This window comes from Narcine bancroftii, chromosome 4, assembly GCF_036971445.1.
Source record: "Narcine bancroftii isolate sNarBan1 chromosome 4, sNarBan1.hap1, whole genome shotgun sequence".
Taxonomy (NCBI): domain Eukaryota; kingdom Metazoa; phylum Chordata; class Chondrichthyes; order Torpediniformes; family Narcinidae; genus Narcine; species Narcine bancroftii.
The window spans coordinates 40,990,313-41,014,326 of NC_091472.1; the positions used below are offsets into that span (position 1 = coordinate 40,990,313).

At 37.4% G+C, this 24,014-nt stretch overlaps 1 long non-coding RNA gene across 1 annotated transcript in view; it reads left to right on the forward strand.

Moving 5' to 3' along the window:
- The window catches only part of LOC138759815 (uncharacterized), a 139,912-nt gene that overhangs the window by 13,375 nt on the left and 102,523 nt on the right, over window positions 1–24,014 (forward strand). Inside the window, exons 2-3 of the long non-coding RNA XR_011355112.1 lie at window positions 5,424–5,530; window positions 22,678–22,707. This is a non-coding gene — a long non-coding RNA (uncharacterized lncRNA). The remainder of the gene's footprint in view (window positions 1–5,423; window positions 5,531–22,677; window positions 22,708–24,014) is intronic.

A 24,014-nucleotide genomic window follows, 5' to 3' on the forward strand; every position in this document is an offset into this window, starting at 1 on the left:
CCTTCCTATAATTTGGAGACCAGAATTCCAAATTTGGCCTCACCAATGCCTTGAATAGTCTCAACATCACTTCCCAACTCCTATATTCTATGCTTTGATTTATAAAGGACAGCATATCAAAAGCCTTCTTCTCATCTCTATCCACATGAGATTCCACTTTCAAAGAACAATGAACCATTATTCTTAGATCTCTCTGTTCCTCTACATTCCTCAATCCCCTCCCATTCACTATGTATGTCCCGTTTTTGCTTATTCTTCCCAAAGTGAAGCACTTCACACTTCTCAGCATTAAACGTCATCTGCCATCTTTCTGCCCACTCTTCTAAGCAGTCAAAATCCTTCTACAGTCACTGAAAACCATCTTCAATATTCATAACTCCCCCTATTTTTGTATCGTCCACATATTTACTAACCCAATTTACCACTCCATCATCCAAATTATTAATGTAAATGACAACAAGGGACCCAACACCGATCTTTGAGGTACATTGCTTATCACCGACCTCCATCCTGACAGACAGTTATCCACCATGACTCTCTGGCATCTATCTTCTACCCACTGTTGAACCCATTTGACTATCTCAATGTTAATACCTAGCTCATGAACCTTCCTTACCAACCTTCCATGTGGAAACTTATCAAAGGCCTTATTGAAATCGATACAGACTACATCTACTGCTCTACCCTCATCAATCTTTCTAGTTACCTCCTCAAAAAATTTAACAAGGTTTGCCAAACATGATCTTCCCCACACAAACCCATGTAGAGTATTCCTGATCAGTCCTTGCCTCTCTAGGTACTTATACATATCATCCCTAAGAATACTTATCATTAGTTTACCAATAACCAATGTCAAACGCACAGGCCTATAATTGCTAAGCCTATACATGGAGCCCTTTTTAAACAGAGGAACCATGTTTATGAATACGCCAATCCTGTTGCACCACACCTTCCTCCACTGACTGTTGAAAAATCACTGTCAGACCCTCCGCTATTTCCTCCCTGGCTTCCCTCAAGGTCCTGGGGAAAATCCCATCGGGACCCGGAGACTTATCCACTTTTATATGCTTCAAAAGTTCCAATACCCCATCTTTCCTAATCCCTACATTTTCCATAATTGCCCCTTTTTCTTCTCATGCTACATAATTCCATATCCTTTTCTCTAGTGAATACTGAAGAGAGGAACTCATTCAATATCTCTTCCATCTCATTCAGCTCCACACACAGTTGTCCACTCTCCTTTTGCTATTTACATATTTGTAAAAACCCCTCGGATTTACTTTCACCCTGTTTGCTATAGCCACCTCGTACCTTCTTTTCGCTTTCCTAATTTCTTTCTTCAGCTTCTTTTATCAATCCATGTATTTTCCAAGCATCTCGTCCATACCTTGCTTCTTGTATATAATGTAGGCCTCCCTTTTATTTTGAACCAAATTTCTAATCACCCTTGAAAACCATGGCTCTCACGAACTTTTGGCCCTGCCTTTTATCCTAACAGGAATAAAGATTCTGCACCCTCAAAATCTCAACTTTAGAAAACCCCCAATTCTTCTCTACCTCCTTCCCATAAATCAAATCAGCCCAAACCACTCCCTGCAAATCCCTTCTCATCTCATCAAATCTTTAATCTTTGGACCAGACTTATCCTTTTCCATGATTATATTGAAACAAATGGTACCATGATCACTGGATCCTAAGTCCTCCCCAACACAGACCTCAGTCACCTGCCCTACCTCAATCCCCAACAGTAGATCCAATGCTGCTCCTTCTCTAGTGGGTACCTCAACATATTGCTGCAAAAAACTATCCTGGACACATTTTACACATTCTGATCCATCCAGCCACTTCACAGAAAGTGTTTCCCAATCTATATTAGAAAAATTAAAATCTCCCCACTAACACAACGTTGTGCTTATTACAAATCTCTGCTATTTCCTTACACATTTTCTCCTCTATTTCTCGCTCCCCCACTAGGTGGTCTATAATACACGCCTATAATTGTAACTTCTCCTTTTCCATTTTTAAATTCCACCCATCCCGCCTCCCTTGATGAGCCCTCCAATCTATCTCGCATCAACACCACTGTAATATTTTCCCTGACAAGCAATGCTGCAATACCCCTCCAAATCTATCACATCTAAAGCAGTGAAATTCCAGAATATTTAGCTGCCAGTAACAACCCTCCTGCAACCACATCCCACTCATACAATTCTTTGCCTGAAGGACCAAATACCAATGAAATTTAATATAGCAACATAATGTGCACCCAACAGCACACAGAGTAGATACAGTGAGCCAACAATAAAGAATGATGATTTCTTTAAGATTAAGCCATCAAATATCTTTCGACAACATGACCTAAATTGCAAGGGCATGTAGGTTCTTGTTTCCTCTTTTGCCACAGATTTGCTTTTCCTAAATTTGCTGATTTATTTGATTTATGCCTTCTAATCTTCGGCCAAAGCTTTGAAGTAGAAAAAGGTCAAAAAAATCTTGAAAGCAGAAACCTTTTTCATTATATATTATATATATTGTGCATTCAGTATTGGTGGTGGGCCAATGTGCTATTAGCTGTAACTTCATCTTTTGCAAATAATCTGTCGCGAACGCAAACTTACCTTTGATGGGAACGGTGCCGACCACTGCTGATGACGCAAGCAATACAATGCGCAGGGGTTAATAACACACATGCATGGGTGTGTTAATGGTCAGTACACAGGTGATGAATCTCAGGAGGAGGAGAGTGAGGGTGTCAAGATCACCAGTATGGCCGTGAGCCAGTGAGAAGGTCAGAGGAGTTTAGCTGGGTGGTGTTTGGGGAGTTGAAGAATGCAATGTGCCTAGTGAATAATAAAAGAAAGTTAATTTCATGATGTGCTGAAAGAAACGAGTGAGTGCATTATTTATTTATTTGCAAACTGTGGTAAATCAATGTTGTTACAAATCACAGGGGCAGAAAATAAAACTTCGAATCACAAAAAGAAGCAATTTCATCACTGATAAATCTTTTTTTAAAGTCTTTTTACCTGTTTTCAATACTTCCCATCTTTTATAATATATCTATACATATTGAAGTCAAAACATGAAGTATTTAAAAATGTATTTAAAAACTTTCAATTAAATAAAACACAATCTTGTTCTTTCTTTTTTACTTTTTAAAAAATTTTTCACACTATGAACCATACTGACCAAAATACATACAAACCTTTCCCTCTTGAATATACAGTGTCATTTTCTCCCCTTTTTCCCCCTCCCTTCCCTCCCTCCTTTACCCCCCCTCCTCACCCACTCAACGTTCAACATACATGATACATTAAACCCATTAAACAATGTCATCACACAATGAAAATAAACAAGAAATTTGTGTCATCTACTTTTACATACTGGGTCAGTTCATTTCCTCGTCTTCTCCTTCTGTCATTTTAGGTGGTGGAGGTCCGCGGTAGGACTTCTCTGTTGTGTTCCATCAGTATTCGACAAACTTGTTCTTTCTTGAGTATTTTGTGATAATGGAATTTTGATTCTTGAATTGGGCCTTTGCATTTTGGTGTAGGATGGCAAGAGACATAAACGCAACAAATGTACAATTCCCACAGTGCCTCCCTTTCCTTCTTTGAACAATCGCATTGATTTCCCAACTTATATACTTATGGGTATGACCATAAAATCATTATCATTATGCAAATATAATTTCAAATAACCTATTATCCGGCACCTATGGGGATAGGTAGATGCCGGATAAATTAATTTTCCGGTTCCTTGAGATTGTATGTTGTAGTAATCGGCAAACTAACCACTAGGAGCTTTCTGTTTCCAACCAGCTTCTCCTGCTTGTTTCAGCTGTCTTTAAGTGTCACACACACACTGACAGAGAGAGCTTGTTTCACCTCTCTCTCTCTCTATCTCTCTCTCTCTATCTCTCTCTCTCTCTCTCTCTCGCCCCCCCCCCCCCAACTGAGATTGCCCATATGACTCTCTCACTTGCAAAAACCCCCATTTTCTTCAGCAAACAACAGGAGTTAACCTTCTTGGTCAAGCTGTTGTTTTAGGTAAACAAAACCCAGGAGTGTCCTTTCTGTGAGCACTTTGTAGAAAGGCCAGAAGCCTTGTAAAGAGCCAAAGTGTCTCCAGTCCAAACAAAAGAACAATCGTCTATTCATTTTATGATGTCATTTCAATTAGCTCCTACTTGTGAAAATGTGCATAGCATTCTCCATAGTTTCATTAAAGTCTACTGAATATTAATTCTTCAGTATTTCAAATAAGATCTGTTCTAAAATGTGTTGTATGTATGTAACCTATTCTAATTTTACCAAATTCTCCCAATATTTATCTACATGGAAATTCTTTCCAACTGAAAATCAAGGTATGGTCAAGGACAATATTTTGTTGATTCTATCCCTTCTCAATTTTTGCTGTTATTGCACTAGAAATAATTCCATGTTTCAAATTTGATCACGTATTTTGAATGGAAAAAGAGACATCTTTTTGTGGATTATACTCCATCCTTTAATTATGAACAGTAAATGAATAAAAGGCATTCTTCAAACAGAAAAATAAAGAAGTTTCATTTTTACTGCATTTATCATCTGTGAGATGACCCAAGGTGTGAATGGATCTAAGGGTCACAACTATTCACATTGTTCAGTATGTTGCCTCCACTGTTTGTAACACCAATAGAAAATGCAAGCAAACGAATATGATCATGTGACTTTAAATGTATTGTGCACTTTGCAATAATTTTATTTCATCAAACATGTTTTGATGGCAGCTTATTAAGTGATTAAATTAATTCTTAAAATTTAAAAGTTCCTTCAATTGTGATTTTTCTTATATTTCAGGAATTCAGTCCAGAATACAATTTTGCTACTAATTAGTTAATTCTGGACATAAATGCATAGATGGCTGAAGAATCAACTAGTTAACATAGGTTATTTTCAGTATTACATACTGTAATTTGAGATTTTATTTTTTCATGAGTGTTGCAAGATAAGAACCATGATAGGTTGAAGTTATTCAGAAAAGTTGCCAATAGTTGGTCATTTTGTAACCACCAATGTGAGTTCTGCATCAGAGCCACCCGGAACGACTCATTCCTGGTGCAAAGATCCTTCTGGAGCATTGAGGGAGAGCAGGGAGTTCACATTCCTCAGAACTCATAGGGGAACAACAGGGTCTTACACTGAACCAACTTGGGAGACCGGCAAGGTAAGGAGGCAACTTGCATCCAGCTTGTATGCTTTTGATGATGCACCTGTAAAAGCTGTGAGGGGCTAGGGGGACATGCTGAATTCCTTAAGTCTTTGAAAAATGTAGAAGCATTTTGTGTGCTCTCCAGGCAAATCAAACCATTTAATCTGTGACCCAACTGTTAACCATGATCCGAGGTACAGTTAGCCTTAATCTTCCCACTCCTCTTCCAGGTATACTGCTGGGTATCTCCACTCCTCCTCCTGATGTACTGTTCAGTCTTCATTGATATGTGGAAAACTTTAGAATTTGACTGCTCAACATGGAAAAGAAAGAACAGGTATGGAACTGAGAAGCTTGAGTGTCTCATCTTTATGAGTGCACGGAAATCCTAGAAATATGGTATACAACATGCACCATTCACTTATTTACACATCCCATCTGGCTCCTCTTGTCTTAGTTATAGCTTAGTCCATAGGAACTTCAATTACCCAGAACCCACAGAGGAGTTAAGTTACCCAAAGAGTGATCTGAGAAAACCATACAGAAGCATCACAGGTTTTCAAGATCACTTGAAGCTAGGAGTAATACACCACAATAATTGCTGATAAGAGGAACGAGCTGACAGATGAAATGGTAGGTGTGATTACAATTACACTGAGAGGACATTTGGACAAGTTAATGGATTGGAAAGGTTTTATAGGGATAAGGACAAAATGCAGATAGATGGAAGTAGTCTCAGAAAGGCTCTTGGCTCAGTATGGATGAGTTGGGCCAAAGGGCCTGTTTCTGTGCTGTAAAACTCCATAAATATGTAATTGTGAGTTTCTTTGAATGTTCAGAATGCTTCCTGCCTCATGTGAATACCAAGTATCTCATTTTTCAGTATGAAAGCATGTGAATCCATAAAGTTCCTTTGCTTGATTCACAGAGATAAGAGAAAACTGTAAATGGAGAATAATTGCACAAAAATCATGTCTGCTGCCGTGGTTAGGTTGACGTTTCTAACTGTGCTATGTGTCCACAGCAGATGTCAGCGTTCTTATTTTAAGAGATGTATCAAGCAGCAGCACACATTATGGATGTCCCAGCTATTCTCAACTATTCATTTATGTGGCAGCCAGTTCAAGTATTACCACTTCATACGTAAAAGAATTGGCATGATGCATCTTTCGTAAATTGTGTTGATTAAATGGGTTTTGTTTGGCAGTGTATTCATTAATTTAAAAACCTGGAGAGTTTTACAAAACTGATCAACATTTCCTGATTGTGGAACAAGTTAACAACTTATAAATTAGTCCTTTAAGAATGCCAGTCTGCACTATGTATGTATGTACCGAACACCAACAGCTTTTGGCGAGGTAATAATGCCTTCTTGCTTATTGCTTTGAAAGAAGAATGCATGAGACAATTGTGAAAGTTCCTTTCATTCAAATAGAGACAAATCATACAAGAAATTGGACCCACGCCCAGATGTGTAGCAGGTCAGTGAAGCAACAGCTTTGCATGACATCTGTAGCATTCATGTAGGCATACCTGAGGGAGCTTGCAAAGCACCATGGAGCATGTAGCAATTCCAAATGGTTCAGAGGCAGTTTACCATCATCATCTGCCCTCCCATCCAACCCCCTAAAATATCAGTGCAAACGTCAATGTGGTGGCAGTTGAGGTAGAAGACGCTCTTGAAATATTGGAAACAGGAAATTTATTGAAGTGAAAGAGAGTTTGTACTGAGTTTTAGTATCAAGAGATCCTCAAAAAATCAAGTATTAATGTTTTTCTGCTCTTGTTTGGCCCTAATTGTTTCACAGTGAAAACTAGTATGATGCCATGTGAGTTACTAAGCTGCAATAAATTATATCCTGCACACCTATGAAACCAGTTACTTTTGGATTCACGAGTGACGATATCATAAAGGCATTCTTGGATATCCTGTCAATTACTAGAGTTCTACCACTTGCCCTTCTCTGTCTCATTTCAATTGGGGAAGAGATAAGCAGGTTTCCCTTGACTACGTGATCACATTAATGGGAAAATTGATCAACTTCACCTCCAAACAGATCAGTTGCATTAGAAACCATTCATCACTCTCTCTTTATCTCGCTCTCATTCAGCACCAGTGCATTTTGTCTCACTTAATTTTTCTTTTCTTACATTTTCCAGTGTTCAAATCTTTCACAGATAAAGACAAGTTAAGTATAAGCCACTCCATCTTTCCCATCCACCCCTTCCCCACCACCATATGAAGATCAGAATATTCATTTAGATTTTTATTGTTTTACCTGCAGGTAGAATTCCCTAAGAAAATACAAATGCATTTGAAACTTGCAAGAGTCAGTTTATAATGACTCCGCACAATAGGAAAAGAGAGAATATGAGGCAAATTAAATTCCAGAAGGATTTTTAAAAATTAACTATTATTTTTTACTGATGCATATTCTGCATCCAAATAAACATCATCTCTGGCAAATGTACCAAGAAAAAAAACAAGAAGCTACACCAAGTTAGTTGAACTTTCAGGGGTTGGGGGGCATGGCTTGATGACATAGGTGGGAGACATGGCAATACATCTCTCCCAAAAGAACTATTAAAAACCTGACCATAAAAGCTTTAAAAAGTTTTTTAAAAGAGATTGATATATAGTTAATATACTTTACAAGGAAATCTAGGGCACAAACTTGGGCCTACCTTTGAGATGGAGCCTGGAGAGTTGATTTCAGCTCAACCAAGACCACAGTGGCAGTCCCTCAGTAAGAGTCACTTAACTCTGGTGCCGACTCCATGCAGCATCACAGAAGATGGCGCCAGAGCTCGAAGACGTCATCCTCCAGATTATGAAGATCAATCGCGGATGTGCGCTACATCAATTTTGGCCCGAGCATCAGGGGACTTGAACTCCCGTGATCTAGTGAGGATGGACCATCAGGAGGGGAGGTCTGAACCCAGGCATGGGCAGAAATGTTATCGATTTCAACGGAGGAAGAGGAAGGTGACATAGGTGGCGTACTGGAGGAGGAAGACATTTATCCAGGTACAGAAGAAGAAGAGATTCTAATTTATAAGGATAGGCCTGTATCTAAGCATGTCCCAATGAAATCTAAATCTGATCCTCATTATTCTGAATCGACAAGTCAATTGGATATGTTGTTCTAATCAAATGGAAAATTTGACAAATCAAATGAGACAAGAGTTTTCTTCTATGAATAAACAATTTACTGGTATGAAAGAAGAGATGTCATTATTTAAGTTGGATGTGGCAAAGTGTGTGAAGCTGGTGGATAATGTACAAGATAAGTTTAAGAAAATTGAAGATCTTCATGATTGTAAAGATGATGTGGAACAATGTTAATTAAAGATGGGACAGATGGAGGATTCATTTACTGGATGAATGATTTACTGAAGAATGATTGATGTTTTAGAGAATCAAAGTTGGAGGAATAATGATAAGCTTGTTGGTCTTCCAGAAGATATTGAAGGTTTCAATCCAGTTCAATTTTTTCAGAAGTGAATTCCTGAAGTTTTGGGGAAAGAATATTTCCGAAATGGCTTGGAATTGGATAGAGCTCATAGAGTGATAAGAAGAAAACCTCTTCGTGTTCAAGCTTTATGCTCTATTCTGATTAGATGTTTGCGTTATCAAGATAGAGAATTGATTTTAAGAGTTGCCGTTCAGAATGCGAGAAGTAATCGAGGCCCGCTGGTAGCTAAGAATAATAGTTTTTTTTTAATATTGATTTGAGTCAAGTTGTCATTAGGCATAATAAGGAGTTTAATTCTGCCAAAGCTTTTTTTGTGGAAGAAAGGATTTAAATTTGCCTTTCGATATCCTGCCATCCTTAAAGTTTTTATGGAATCTTTCAATCTCAGTTTTTTACTGATGATGCTGAAGCTCTTACATTTGCTAATTCTTTACCTGATAACAAACAGAAGAAAAGCCAAGAAACTCTTTTTCAACAGTCCATACCAGCTCAGAAGGGGACGAAGAATGGTATACAACAGAGGGGATCTCAACAGTTGATTGAAATTGACATCAATGATGGTCAAGTTAGAGACTTGGAAGAAGCATATAATACTTGAAATGATTTGCTGATTTTTTTTGTTTTGTTCGGGAGTGGTGGTTTGGCTTCCAAAGTCATTGGCCACTTTTGGCTTTGGTCACTTCTGTATAATTGAGGGAGGTAATACTGTAATGTTGTATTTTTCTTTCTTTTTTGGAGGGGTTTTTATGTATAGGATTTTTCTTTTTCATTTTGCTCTTGAGATTTTTTGCGGATTTTTGAATGTATGCAGGAGTCCCACCATGCGTGGTAAGGTGGTTTTTGAGATAAAATGAAATTATGGCTAATCTAAATTTTGCTACTTTTAATGTTAATGGGTTCAATAATCCCAATTAAGAGAAAAGGAGTATTGGCATATATTAAAAAGTTGAAGGTTGATGTTGCTTTTATGCAAGAAACATATTTAACTGAGAAGGAACATCAGAAATTGAAAAGAGACTGGGTTGGTCAAGTTATAACTTCTTCGTTTAATTCCAAAGCAAGAGGTTTAGCCATTTTGATTAATAAAAAGTTATCTTTTAAATTGGAATCGGTTATTGAGTCAGTTGATAGACTTTTAGTTGTTAATTGTAAAAAAAAGTTTGAATAATGGACTTTGATGAATATTTATACTCCTAATATCAAAGATAAGAAATTTATGTTGGATTTTTTTAAAAATTTGAATCAAGCATATGAAAAAGTTATAGTTGGAGGTGATTTTAATCACCATTGTTGGATAAATCTCCAAAAACAGTAATTAGGACAAAATGGCAAGACAATTAATGACATTAATGAAAGATATGAATTTAGTTGATATTTGGAGGAAATTGAATCTTAAAGAGAAGATTTTTCATTTTATTCATTTTGTCATTATTCTTATTCTAGAATAGATTTGTTTTTGTTATCAACACAATTGCAAGGTCATGTATTATTAGCTGAATATAAGAATAGAACTTTGATCATTCATAGTTATTAATAACATGTTCAGAGAGGATGATACTACATATAGATGAAGGTTTAATTCTTTTTTGTTAAAAAATGTAAAATTTTGTAATTTTATAAGAGATCAAATACAGCTATTTTTGAAATAAATATGGATTCAGTTAATAGTAAATTTGTTTATGGGATGCTTTAAAAGCATATTTGAGAGGACAAATTATTAGTTTTACTACTAAAATTAATAAACAACATGTAGCAGAAGTAAATAAATTAGAGGAGATGGAGATTTTACAGCAGAATTCAACGGAGGTTAAACAAATGCATTTGATCAATTTGAAATTATGCTATAATTCATTACAAACTTATAAGTTTGAGAAGTTACTACAGACAACTAAACAAGGATATGAATTAGGGGAAAGTGCTCATAAGGTTTTAGCTTGGCAATTAAAAATGGAACAATTTTCAAGAACAATAAATGCTATTAGGAAAAATTCAATGATTACATGTAAACCTCAAGAGATTAATGATGTGTTTAGGGAATTTTATGCAAAATTATATACACCTGAGGTAGAGGAAGATGAAGCTAAAATTGATAGGTTTTTATTTGGTCTTAATTTGCCTTCTTTGAGTAGTATGGATATTAAATATTTGGATGCTCCTTTTGAATCTAGAGAGGTAATAGATGCACTTTGATCTATGCCAAATGGGAAGTCTCCAGGTGATGATGGCTTTACTTCTGAATTTTATAAAAAAATTTCAGGACTTATTAATTCCATTATTGATGGAAGCATTGAAACAGGTGACTGAGTTTCATTCTTTTCCGGATTCTTTTTCTCAGGCAATTATTACAGTTATTCTTAAGAAAGATTGAGATCCATTGAAAGCTGGGTCTTATTGATCAATTTCACTGTTGAAAGTTGACTGTAAGGTTGTAACGAAGGTTCTAGCTAATAGAGTGCCAAAATATTTACCAGATTTAATTCATTTGGATCAGGCTGGATTTTTTAAAAATCATTATTCAGCAGATAATATTGTGAAATTAATTTATTTGATTAATAGACCTCGGGAGGAATCCAACCTACCAATGGCTATTTCATTGGATACAGAGAAGGCTTTTCATAGAGTTGAGTGGAGTTATTTATTTAAAATTTTGGAGAAATTTAAATTTGGTCCAATATTTATTTGTTGGATTAAGGTTTTATATAAAAATCCTATTGCTAGAGTTAGCAAATGGACAGTTATCTTTTCCTTTTATGCTGAATAGATCAACAAGAAAGGATGTCCTTTGTCGCCAACTCTTTTTGCATTAGTTATTGAACATTTGGCTCAGCTGGTTAGGCAAGATGGTAATATTAAAGGTATTAAAGTGAAATCTGATTAATTTAAAATTAATTTGTTTGTGGATGATGTTTTGATATATTTAACAGAACCTCAGAATTCTTTGAAGTGGTTACACCATACTGGAACAGTATGGTGAAATATCAGGCTATAAAATTAAATGGGAAAGAAGTGAGATTATGCCATTAGTGACAATGGATTATTCTTCTTGTAAGCATATTGTTAAATTTAGATGGTCAGATCAAATTAAGTATTTAGATGTTAAGGTAGATAATAATTATAGTCATTTATATGAATTAAATTATTTACCATTACTTTATAAAATTAAAGATAATTTGAATCGATGGGAAGATTTATTGATTGCATTAATAGGAAGAGTTAATTGTATTAAAATGAATATTTTCCCTAGGATTCAGTATTTATTTCGATCTATTCCTTGTAAGATTCACAATTTTTTTTTAAAGAATTTGAATTCCATGGTGAAAATTTTTTATGGAAAGATAAAATGGCAAAGATATCTTCACAAAAATTAATTTGGAAATATGAATTATGTGGTTTACAACTTCTAAATTTTCAAAATTATTATGATGCAGCATAGTTGAAATATATTAATAGAATGTTTGATTTGGAAAAGTCATTGATATGGGCTAATATTGAATTATCTCAAATTGGTGAGAAGTGGATGGATCAGTTTATTTATAAATGGAATTCTAAGTTATTGAGTAATTAGAATTTACCTATTTTAAAATATTTAATTGAATTATGGTGTAAAATAAATGAAGTTATAGGTACCCAAGGGAAGGTTTCAGGCAAAACTCCTTCTTATCAAAAAAAACTTATTCCCTTTATGCTTAATAATCAACTTTCAAAGTTATGGGATACAAGATTGTTATGAAGTAGGTTATTTTATTTCTTTTCAAAGAATGAGAGAGAAATATGATATACCTTGGAATACTCTTTTTTCTTATCAGCAAATTAAAGCTTTGTTATTGGCTAATTTTGGACAGACTTTGTGGTAACCTAGGTGATCTCAGTTTGAAATTTTAGTTAAAGAGGGTGATAAGAAGGGATTTATATCTGAGATGTATTTTTTTTATTACAGAATAAAATTCCTTAGTCAGATATGCATAAATCTAGGTTGAAATAGGAAAAGGATTTAGGAAAACTTATTCATCAAGATGATTGGATGAATTTATGTAAGGATAGTATGGCTAAAACTATAAATGTTAGGTATCATTACAATTTTATTCATCAATTATATTTAACTCCAGAAAAATTAAGGAGATATAATTTATTTATTTTTTTGCAGATTTATGTTTTAGATGTCAGAAGGAAGTAGGATATTTTTTACATTCTACTTGGTTATGTGAAACAGTAAAAACCTTTTTGGAATAGACAAAGAATTTTCAGAAGTTATTTTGAAAATGAAACTTTCATTAGATCCTTTAGTAGTTTTGTTGGGTAATATTTTTCAAGTTTTGATTTAACCATATTACCATATAACCGTTTACAGCACGGAAACAGGCCATGTCGGCCCTTCAAGTCCGTACCTGTTCACTTGAACAACTCCACTAGCTCCTCCGCAAACTCCTGAGGAAGTAGTATGTTGAAACATTTTGCAATGAAAGGTTACAAGACATTTTTGCCTGATTTACCGCTTAACATAGGAAGTCTAGTGAATTCCAACCTGTGAACTCCACAGTGAAAATAAACATGAGCAGGATTTGAGAGATTTGGTGTGGAACTGGGAAGGGAAGTTGGCAAATTCCGCTCTCAGTGCAATGCAAAGCTGGTTGAGTTTGGAATTAAGATTAAATAGATTCAAATTGCATTTTTGAGAATAGCATTATCTGTAGCTAGAAAATGTTTAACAATTACTTGGAAAAAATGACACTGATTTGATAGATGGCTTATGGAATTGAGGTCTTGTATCCCGTTGGAGAAAATAACATATAATTTACGTGATAATTATCTCTTTTATTGTAAAACTTGGAGCCCTTATTTGGATTATATGGGTTTGAGTTTCTGAATCCACCAGTAGCACAGGTTTCTCTAATCCATGGTAATTAATTAATGAAATTTGTTATTATGGTTAATCTCCTCATTTTCTTTATTTTTCTTTGGGGGATAGGTTAGTGAGAGGTGGGGGTTGTAAGGGGTTAGTTTGTATAATATATCATGTATCTTTTTTCTAAGTTTTATTTATTAATTGTATATGATTTTTGAAAGTATGTATCATGGTTTCAATAAATAAAATATTGAAAAAAAACCTTCAGCGTGATTGTATACTCTCAACTGATCGGGGAGTAGGCCTGTTACTTTCTTGTCGAGGTTCACAGGCAATGATGAAACTTATTGCAAGTATCTGGGCACAGGATATGAGTGACTAGATTGGAATTTAAACAGCTGTGGCAATGAATACATGCTTTCAGGAGAGCATCTTGAATTCCACTTGAGATTATAGATTTTTCTTTGAGTGATAAACAGGTTGATATATTGTGTATTGTTGACAGCAATGTAAATTGAGCTGTATAGGGCAGTGGCAGGCTTTCAGTTTTTGAATTTAAGTATCAAAGTCAGTGTTCTGTGCTGAATTCAGAAGAGCTGTGGGAAGGCAGAAAGAGAAGGTTTTATTGGAACAGAAGCAAAGAGAGGGCTGCCTTGTGTATGAAAGATGTGAAATGGGGTCTTACAGTTCAAAATTCCAACCCAGTTACAGTAAAAATAGTCCTTCTCTCAGTTTATTTGCAAACATTAAATACTGCTTTCATATAAAAAATATGTTAATAACTTCATCGCCACAATTGAGCAGTATAATGTGGTCCAGATAACTAATGCAATTGCTGATGTGGCATGCATATGAATTGCGTGCGACTTGCACAGTTCTTGCAGCCGAATCCATCAGTACATTTGGCACATCCACACCATGCAAATGGGCTTCCATTTTTTTCATGTGGGAAATGTTATGGAACAGCCTTGTCTTTTCAGTAGCTGTGCTTGCACTGACAAATTTTACATATAAATCTGAAGAAAAACTTAAAAGAGCTTCAAACTTTATTTGTAATTAATGCAACAAGTCAGTGAAGGGAAATAATTAGCTTTTTTTCTTTGCGCCCATAAGATGTTGACAGCAAGTTATCCTTGGCAAGCTATTGAAAGGAACATTTCTAACTGCAGTTGACCTGTGAGGAGTTGCAGCTTTGCATTGCACTGAGAGCGGAATTTGCCAACTTCCCTTCCCAGTTCCACACCAAATCTCTCAAATCCTGCTCACTGTTTATTTTCACTGTGGAGTTCACAGGTTGGAATTCACTAGACTTCCTATGTTAAGCGGTAAATCAGGCAAAAATGTCTTGTAACCTTTCATTGCAAAATGTTTCAACATAAATCAAAACTTGAAAAATATATAAATGAATGAAAACTAATCTTATTTTAGGGAGCTAGCTGAGTGGTGTCTGAACTAGTGCATTCACACATACCAGCATGTGATTTAGAAGCAGGAGAGGCCACCAGACCCCTCAAGCCAGCACTGTCATATAACAGGAATATGCCTGGTCTGATTGGAACCTTTGAGTAAAACACGAAAGTATGCAGATGATGTAAAAACACAGAAATGCTGGAGGTCACGCAGCATCCACAGAAGGTAAAGATTAACTACTGACATTTTGGGCCTGAGCCCTTTCTCGAGATATGAGCAAAAAATAACGTCCAGTTCCCTGAACTCATCCACCTCATCTTCACCATGGACATCCAATCATTATACATCTTCATTCCTCATACTGAAGGCCACAATACCCTTTGTTTATTTCTCGACAACAGACCAAACTAGTACCCCTCCATTGCCATCCTCCTCCAGCTGACAGAACTTGTCCTCACCATCAATAACTTCTCTTCTGACTTACACCAGTTTCTCCAATTCTTAAGGGGCAGCCCAAGCTCTCCCTGCTATGTGGAGCAGTCCATGCTACAAGCCTATTTAGGCAAGGTTACTCAACTCTTCCTCCACTAAGTCAATTACTAATTTAGTGCTGTCTCGTGCACCCTTGATGAGCTCATCGACCATATCCACTTTGGTGCCAACTTCCACTCTGACCTCATATTCACTTGGTTCATGTCTAGCATCACTCTCCCTTTTCTAGATCTCTCTGTCTCCATCTTGGGAAACAAACTCTTGACAGACATCCTCAACAAATGCACCAACTCCCACAGCTACCTCGACTACACCTCTTCACACCATGTCCCCTGTTTCCATTTGATTCCTTTTTCTCATTTTTTTCATTCCTTTCTCTTAATTCCTCCATCTCCATCATATGTGCTCCCAGGATAAATTCTCCCATGCCAGATCATCAAAGATGACCTCCTCCTTCAAACTACATGGCTTCCCCTCTACCACCATCAACTTGGCCCTCACCCCCGTATCCTTCATTACCTGTTCACCTACCCTTCCCCCCACTCCACATTCAACAGGATTGTCCTTGTCCTCACCTACAACACCCACCAGCCTCTGCATCCAACATATGATCATCTGCCATTTGCACCACCTAATACATGATCCCACCATTAGACACATATTCCCCTCTCATTTCAATTCTGTCTTCCCACAGGGACTGCTCCCTCTGTGACTCCCTCATCCACTCTTCCCTTCCCACCAGAGGAGCTCCACTTGCATCCATACCTCCTTCCTCACCACCATTCAGGGCTCTAAACAGACCTTTCAAGTGAATCAACACTTCACTTGTGAATCTACAGGTTTCATCTTCTGCATCCAGTGCTCCCCCCTATGTGATTCTTCTACGTTGAAGAATTCGGACACAGACTGTGAGATCATTTTGTTAACCATCTCGGGGGAATCCCCCAGTGCCCTCCTATTTTAACTCTCTGCCCCATTACCTTACAGACATGTCTGTCCATTGTCTCATCCACTGCCAGACTGAAACCACCTGCAAATTGGAGGAACAACATCTGGACACCCTCCAACCAGATGGCATTAATATCAACTTCTTCAGTTTCCATTACCCTCCACCACACCCCAGCTTTCCCTATGTCTCCTTTCCACTAGCTCTATCTATCTCTATCTTTCCTTGTCTCCTTTTGGAGAGCCAAAACCACCCCTCCCCCAATTAATTCTCACTTTTTCTCTCTCCTGTCCTCTTATCATATCCATTAGCACCTTTTGTCTGTTAGTCTGTAATCCTTCCCCCTCCCATTCTTCCCTTTTCATCATCTTTTTAATATAGACCCTTCGCCTGCTTTTTGCTTGAGGAAAGAATTAGGCCCAAATTGTCGGTAATATATCTGTACCTCCTGCAGACGCTGCGATACCTGCCGAGTTCTTCCAGTATTTCTATTTTTACTACAATCACAGTGCCTGCAGACTTTTTTTTTATTAAATTTTTGTTTTTATCCATAAATATACATAGTAAACTCTCCAATATCAAAGCATATATATATGTTTTTCATACAAAACAAACAAAAGAACCCCTCCTCCCCCCCCCCCCACCGCCACTCCACCTTTTCACAATATAAATCCACTCACTGTCAGGGCTCACCTTTACATTGACCATTAAAAGTTCTATGGGAAGTCACTTACATTTATGCTACGGCACCATCTATGATTGTCCTTTTTATTTTTATAATTGCGTTCCTATATGATCCAAATATGGCTACTATATCTTGATAAATATGTCATATTTTTTCTTTAAGTTGAATATAATTTTTTTCCATAGGTATGCATCTATTCATCTCAGCAGTCCATCGTGCTTTATGTAGAGAGTAGTCAGATTTCCAAATAATTGCAATACATTTCTTAGCTACTGCTAAGGCTATTTTAACAAATGAAATTTGGAACTTAGTTAATTTATTGCTTCTTTCAGTAAAGTTTCCCAAAGCATAAAGCTCTGGGTCCCTCGTGAAGGCCACCCCTGTTATCCTTGTTAATCTTTCAGTAATATCTTGCCGGAAAGGTCTCACTTTCACACACAAACATGTAACATGTAAAAACATTCCTATTTCTATCCCACACCTAAAACACTTCTCCAATATTTCAGATTTTGATTTATGCAACTTCTGTGATGTGAGATACAATTGGTGTAGAAAATATTGGACTAATCCGTACCTTGTATTTATAATTGACTTCGTGCTATCCAAACACCAATCAGACCAACATCCTTCCCTTACTGCGACACCTACGACTCCCATCTCTCTCTCAATCTCTTTAAACCTCGTTTTGCACTTTCATTCTGGAGAGCATAGTACATATTGGTAATAAATCTAGGTGTATTCCCTAGCCAAATCATTCATTCGATTTCACTAATTTTGGGTGTGGAGTTTGGCCCCCATCTTTCTCTTAGGAACAATTTTAACTGGAGAAAACAAAAGAAAGTCCCATGAGCTACTCCATATTTATTTCTTAATTGTTCAAAAGACACAAAAGATCCTTCCTATAATGGATAAATATTGGGAGGAATTTGGTAAGATTAGTGGAAATTTTGAAAAGATTGGAGTATATCACAAGTAGGTTGACCAGTCCAGAATTACCTGGTCTGGCTAGAGCAATCCTTTAAGACCTGCCAGTAAGTGTGGCTACACTCTCAGCCAATTACAATCATCCTACACTACCATATACACATTGGTAATAGAATCTGTACTATCACAGTTAAATACATGCACACATTTTAAAATAGATCTTATTTGAAATACTGAAGAATTCATATTCAGTAACATTGCAGGATCTATGAAGAATGCTATGCACATTTCACAAGTAGGCACTGAATGAAATGATGGCATGAAATGAATAGACCATTGTTTGGAGGAGACAAACTGGCTATTTAAAAGTACCTACAGAGTGCTCACAGAAATGTCATTCCTGGGTTTTGTTTATCTAAGACAACAGCTTTGGTTTGCTGTGGTTTGCTGAAGAAGATGGGGTTTTTTTTTGCAAGTGAGAGAGTCACATGGGCTTTCTGGCAGTTGGCAGTTGGAGAGAGAGAGAGAGAGAGAGAGAGAGGGAGAGGAGACAAGCTCTCTCAGCTAGTGTGTGTGACACTGAAAGCAGCTGAACAGTGCAAGCCAGAAAGCTGGTTGAAACAGAAAGCTCCAGAGCAGTGGATGGCTGTAAGTGCTATCTGTCTGATGTTTCTATTGGAATAAGTGAAACAGAAAGGAACTCTGTAGTAGCTTGAAAGAAAGAGATTACCATCTGGAGAATCTTGATGACGCAAGTTTCATCAGCGAGACATTGAGGTGACTAATGGTGGTGCCTCAGTTGTGGAAATCGTAGAACAACAAATCTCTCTCTGCAAACCCTGCAGGAACCTTCCTGAGTGGTAAACATTTATCATTCGAGCACCAAAGCCTGGTGAATTTATACATGTTAAATTCTGTGCACAGTATAGGAATTGCCTGCATCCAGAGAACTTGGAAGAAAGAGAAGTGAGATTGGACTGTGAACCAAAGAACTTTTCTTAAATTTACACACACACATTACATACACTTGTGCTTAGAATTAGTAGGGAGTTAATTTGGGTTAGTTAAGTATAGAGATAAGTTAAAGTTTGATTCTGTTTTCATGTTTAAAGTTAATTAAAAATAACTTTTGTTTAAATACCTACTTGTCTTGGTGAATGTCTATTGCTGCCAGGTTTTGGGGTCCTTTGGTCTCATAACACTTGTCATAACAGTCATCAATATATTTTATTCCTTTGTCATACCATGATTTCAATATTTTGTTACCCAGATTTATGCGTGGTTGCAGAAGCATGCACAGTGAGTTCAAGGCTGTAGTCCCAGCTGGAGCATGCGCAGTGGGATAGAGCACGAATCGGGAGTTTTTACATATAATGTTTGTGATAGTACGGGATACTATAACCAATGCATATATTTGTATATATTTACATATAGTAATAGTGATTGGCTGAGAGCCGTAGCCATGCCTACTGGCAGGTCATAAAGGGCTGCTCCTATCCAGACCCAGATCATTCTGGACTGGTCGACCTCGATGTACTACACTCTAGTCTTTTGTTAATAAAAGCCTTGGTTTGAGTCAACAAGTCATTAAGTCATTCGACGCGCTACAATGTTATAAAACATGGCAGTGACAAAAAGAAGGATGAATGAGATCACCATAACTTTAGTTGACAGTGATCATAAATGTAACTGGAATTTTATACAGATGTTATTTATGGGTATTTCATTTCAACATTAAAAAGATAATTTCAAGTTTATGTGTTGGAATAAAGGATTTAAATACATCTGGTCTTGTATTGAAACGAATTGAAAATGTGTCACTAATAAGTGTTTCACTTAGCCTTCCAGTGGCTATTTATTGAATCAAAGTCAGGTGTGAACACCAAACTTTGCTTTCTCAGGAGTTACTTGTGTATTAATAACTGTGCAACCTGTCAAAGGAAGATAATAAGAAACAATGATTCAAAATTGGAACAAAAATATCTAACTTTCATTAAACCAACAAATGACTTTATAAAGCAGTTACTTGTTCGATAAACTGCAGGTCTATTTCTAAATGAGATCCAATTTAAACTGCATTCTTCCATAAATCATATTAATGTTAATGTAATTAACATGACCATGATTTCTTCCCTCCTGGTATCATCACAAGTTTCAGGTTTATTGTCATATTATACCAGGTACAGTGAGAAGGGTTCTTCTGTGAGCCATGGAACAAAACAACATCGACATTGATACGAGTAAAACATGAAGGTCTGCAGGCATCATTTTGAGTTTGAGCCCTGTAGAAGGTTGTGTTTATAGCTTACCTAGAAATATCCATTATGAGAAAACCAGCACAGGTTTTCCTCTGTTACAGAAATAAACTCACAGGCTTCCAGAGAAAAGACTGGAAGTGACAAATATTAAACCAAGGGACATTCCAGACAGGAAATTAGAATCAATTATCTCTTCTGCCCTATAAAATGGTTCAAGGTAATCACAGCAACCCCCCACCCCCCACCCCCAACCAGGTTTTAGACTTCATAATAACTTTAACACAAAGCTGTTAAATGCCTTGCTGACTGACTCCAACAGGCTGGACAGGCCTGTTAAACAGGCTGGCATTTGCAAGTGTTAATGAATGACTGAGACTAAAGCCGCTTTCAGGTGCTTGGACACAGAGAATGCGCCGGCAGACGTGGCTAGGGGAGTGCAGCAGGTACATTCAGGTGGCCACAGAGAAGATGCCTTTCTGTCACCTGAATGTGCTGGTTGAAGGAGAGCCGTATCTGCATGAACGCGAAGTTGGCCAAGGTGCTGCAGAAACTCACTGCCATTCTTTGAAATAGTTGTTTGAAGTATCCAGTCCACAGATAATGCCGCACCACATCATCACTTCCTTGCTATACCTGCCAGATTACATGCATGGGATGGTATTAAAACCCTTAACCTTTTGATTCGCAGGTAAGAGGGCTGCCCACACATATATACAGTTGATAAGTCTTGTCAATTCAGTCAAATCATCGACGATGTTCTGAGGAAGAGCCGCAAACCTGAAACGTTGACACTTCCTCTCTGCACAGATGCTGCCTGTCCCATAGGGTTGAAACAGCATTTTCTGTTAATTGTTTCACTGAAAGCAATTCTGCATATAGATTTAATATTTACACAGTCCTGCTTGAATTGCATCTTTGTGTGCTTTTGCTTCCTCGAGTGGCTGTTAGTGAATTAATCTGAATCAGTACACTGAAATCCATCATGTCCAAAACTCTGGGCGAGATCAACCTCTCACCAAAGCCCCCCAAGTGACCAAGAAAGATAAACAAATTGGTGTTACAGCTTCAGATATTCCCAAACTGTCATCCTAAACACGATCCAGGGAGCAGTTCATATGTATTCCAAAGGATGCATATTTACTTTTTAATTGCAAAAAAGAATTTCTTTTAAATTTGCACTCACCCATTTTATTCTTTTGGTGAAGACCCAAAAACAACAAAGCTTGTACCAGGATGTTAAGGTTGACTGTAGTGGATATACATTGATCGTGGAATGTACTTTAAAGCTACAGGCCCGTTTAACTCAAAGTGTAGTGGAAATAGCAATGTTCCAACTGCAACAAGCAGAGTTTCACAAAAGCTCGCTGAGAAAATCAAACTAAGATCAAGTAATAAATACATTTAAAAACGTTTTAAGCACTTTATTCTGGATGGCCCTGTGGAGTGTTTCGGAGAAAGGGGGTGGCCTTTCTAGCAAACCAATTAAAAAGGGACAAATGTGCAAATGGATTCAAAACCTGAAGACTAGTTTTTCCCAATTGCCAACATAATAAGAGCAGAACTTGACTACAATCTCAGTCTGACTTTTTGAAATTCAGTTCAAGTTTCCTTTGCGTGTTAGTGATATTATATATGCATGTGTTATCATGTACCCAGATATACACAGTAATATAAAGTTAGACATATTTTCGAAAAGCATTTAATTGTAATCGTGAAAATTCACTCCTTCTCCCATATTGTAGCAACAGTTCATTGTGACCGAAGGATTAACACACGAGGTAAACCAATTAATGACTTGCAGGTATCTGCAGTTACATTTATACCTAGTGCCACGATTGTGATCAGGAAGCAATGATATTTCCTGTGGACTGTGGCCATAGTCACTGTTGCGTTCAGGTGCCACGGGGAATGCTCTGAGGCGGAGAATATACCTACCCGAGGAGGGTTAGGTAAGTGCTCCTCGGGGCCAGGTTCTCCACTTTCAGATGACCTCCCAACAGCCGCATTCAGGTGTTAGACAGCTTTAGAGTCGGGTATTCTGGCCACCTGAAAGCAGCTTAAAGAAAACAGAGCATTGTATATTGCAAGCAGCTTCCAGCCGGCTTCCATTGTATATGCTACATATTCATATCTTTTAATTATAACATGTACATGTAAAAAGCCAGTTGATGGTAACCATTTTCCTTTGCACCTTTAGAAATGTGCAAATACTGACTGCAATGCCCTAACTTGTAACAATACTTTCAAAGAGATAACTCTCTAATTTGTATTGAGAATAGTCCTTAAATATTGTATCCCTTGACTGGATTCTTTGAATGAGACCAACATTTTTAGTGAGGTGACCTTGTCTACCCAACTCCACAGACTGCTCATTCCCTCTAGCATTAGTCGAATAAAGTCTGTTTGAATTGTACTGTGTGGCTTGATTGTACTTTTTTGTATCTTGACAGGAGCTCGACTTTAACAAGCCCTTCATCAAGGTAAGGTATTAATATCATTGTAGAGTGCGTCGAAAGAATCAAAGGCTTGTTGTTCCAAACCAAGGCTTTTATTAACTAGAAGACTGGAGTATATCACATGTAGGTCGACCAGTCTAGAATGACCTTGTCTGGCTAGGAGCAACCCTTTAAGACCTGCCGGTAGGCATGGCTATGCTCTCAGCCAATCACAGTCATCCTACACTACAATCTGTACATATATACATTGGTGATAGAACCTGTACTATCACAGTCAACTTCTCTGGTTTTTCCCAGACCACTCACCATTCTCCCTCTCTTCCCGATCCCTCTGTCTCCAGCTCTCCACCCCTTCCCTCTACATTCACAGAGCCTTCCCCCCTTCCCTTGTTTGCTAGCATTCTCTCCCTCCCTTATCCACCTTACTCCTCACCCTCCACCATTTAATTCAGGCACCTGCCTACAATTTTTTCATACCTTGATGAAGGGCTCAAACTCAAAACATTGGTTATTTATCTTTATCTTTTTTTATATAAAAGACACTGTTTGACCTGCTGAGTTTCTCCAGCATTGAATTTGAAAATTAATAGCTGTTTTAAAATAAGAGGGCAAGAGCAGAGTTACAGAGCATAGAGTTACAATGAGAAAGGAAAATATAAGGGGGCAGGCAACACAGAGTAGAAGATTTCTCTTTTAGGAAAAGAGAACAGTTCACAAGGTTTTGGAACATTTCACCAGCATTTTGAGAGCGGATTTTCCTGTATTCTCTTCCATTTGCCTTTTTTATCTGAGGCCGTTCATTTTCCTGAGACTTACCTGATCACAGAATCTGGATCTAGCATCTGTGGTACCAATGTAAAGCTCTCGGAAATTAAGGATGTTAGAACCATGGAGCCATCAAGAACTACAGCACAGATTCAAGTTTGTGCTGAATTACTTATTTCGCCTGCACTTGGACCAGAGCACTCCATACCCCTCCCATCCACATTTCTGTCCAACCTCATCCACCACCCCCACTGGCAGCTCGTTCTGCACTCTCATCACCCTCTGTGTCAAGGGCCTAAATTAATTTATTGTCATACAATAAAACAGTGCAATATTGCACAGAATTTGCTTTCATCTGCCGTAAGGCAGACAGATTCACCATCAGCAGAAAATGCCTGAAGTGCCTCTTACAGAGAAATAGAAGCATAAGAGATCCCCTCAGAGTCACCAGGTGTCCATGGATTTGCCCACAGTATAGACAACACTTTCCTTATTCTAATATATCCTAATTTCAAAGTTAGATCTTCCACAGCGTGAGCTGCGATATATCCCAAATTTCAATCTCT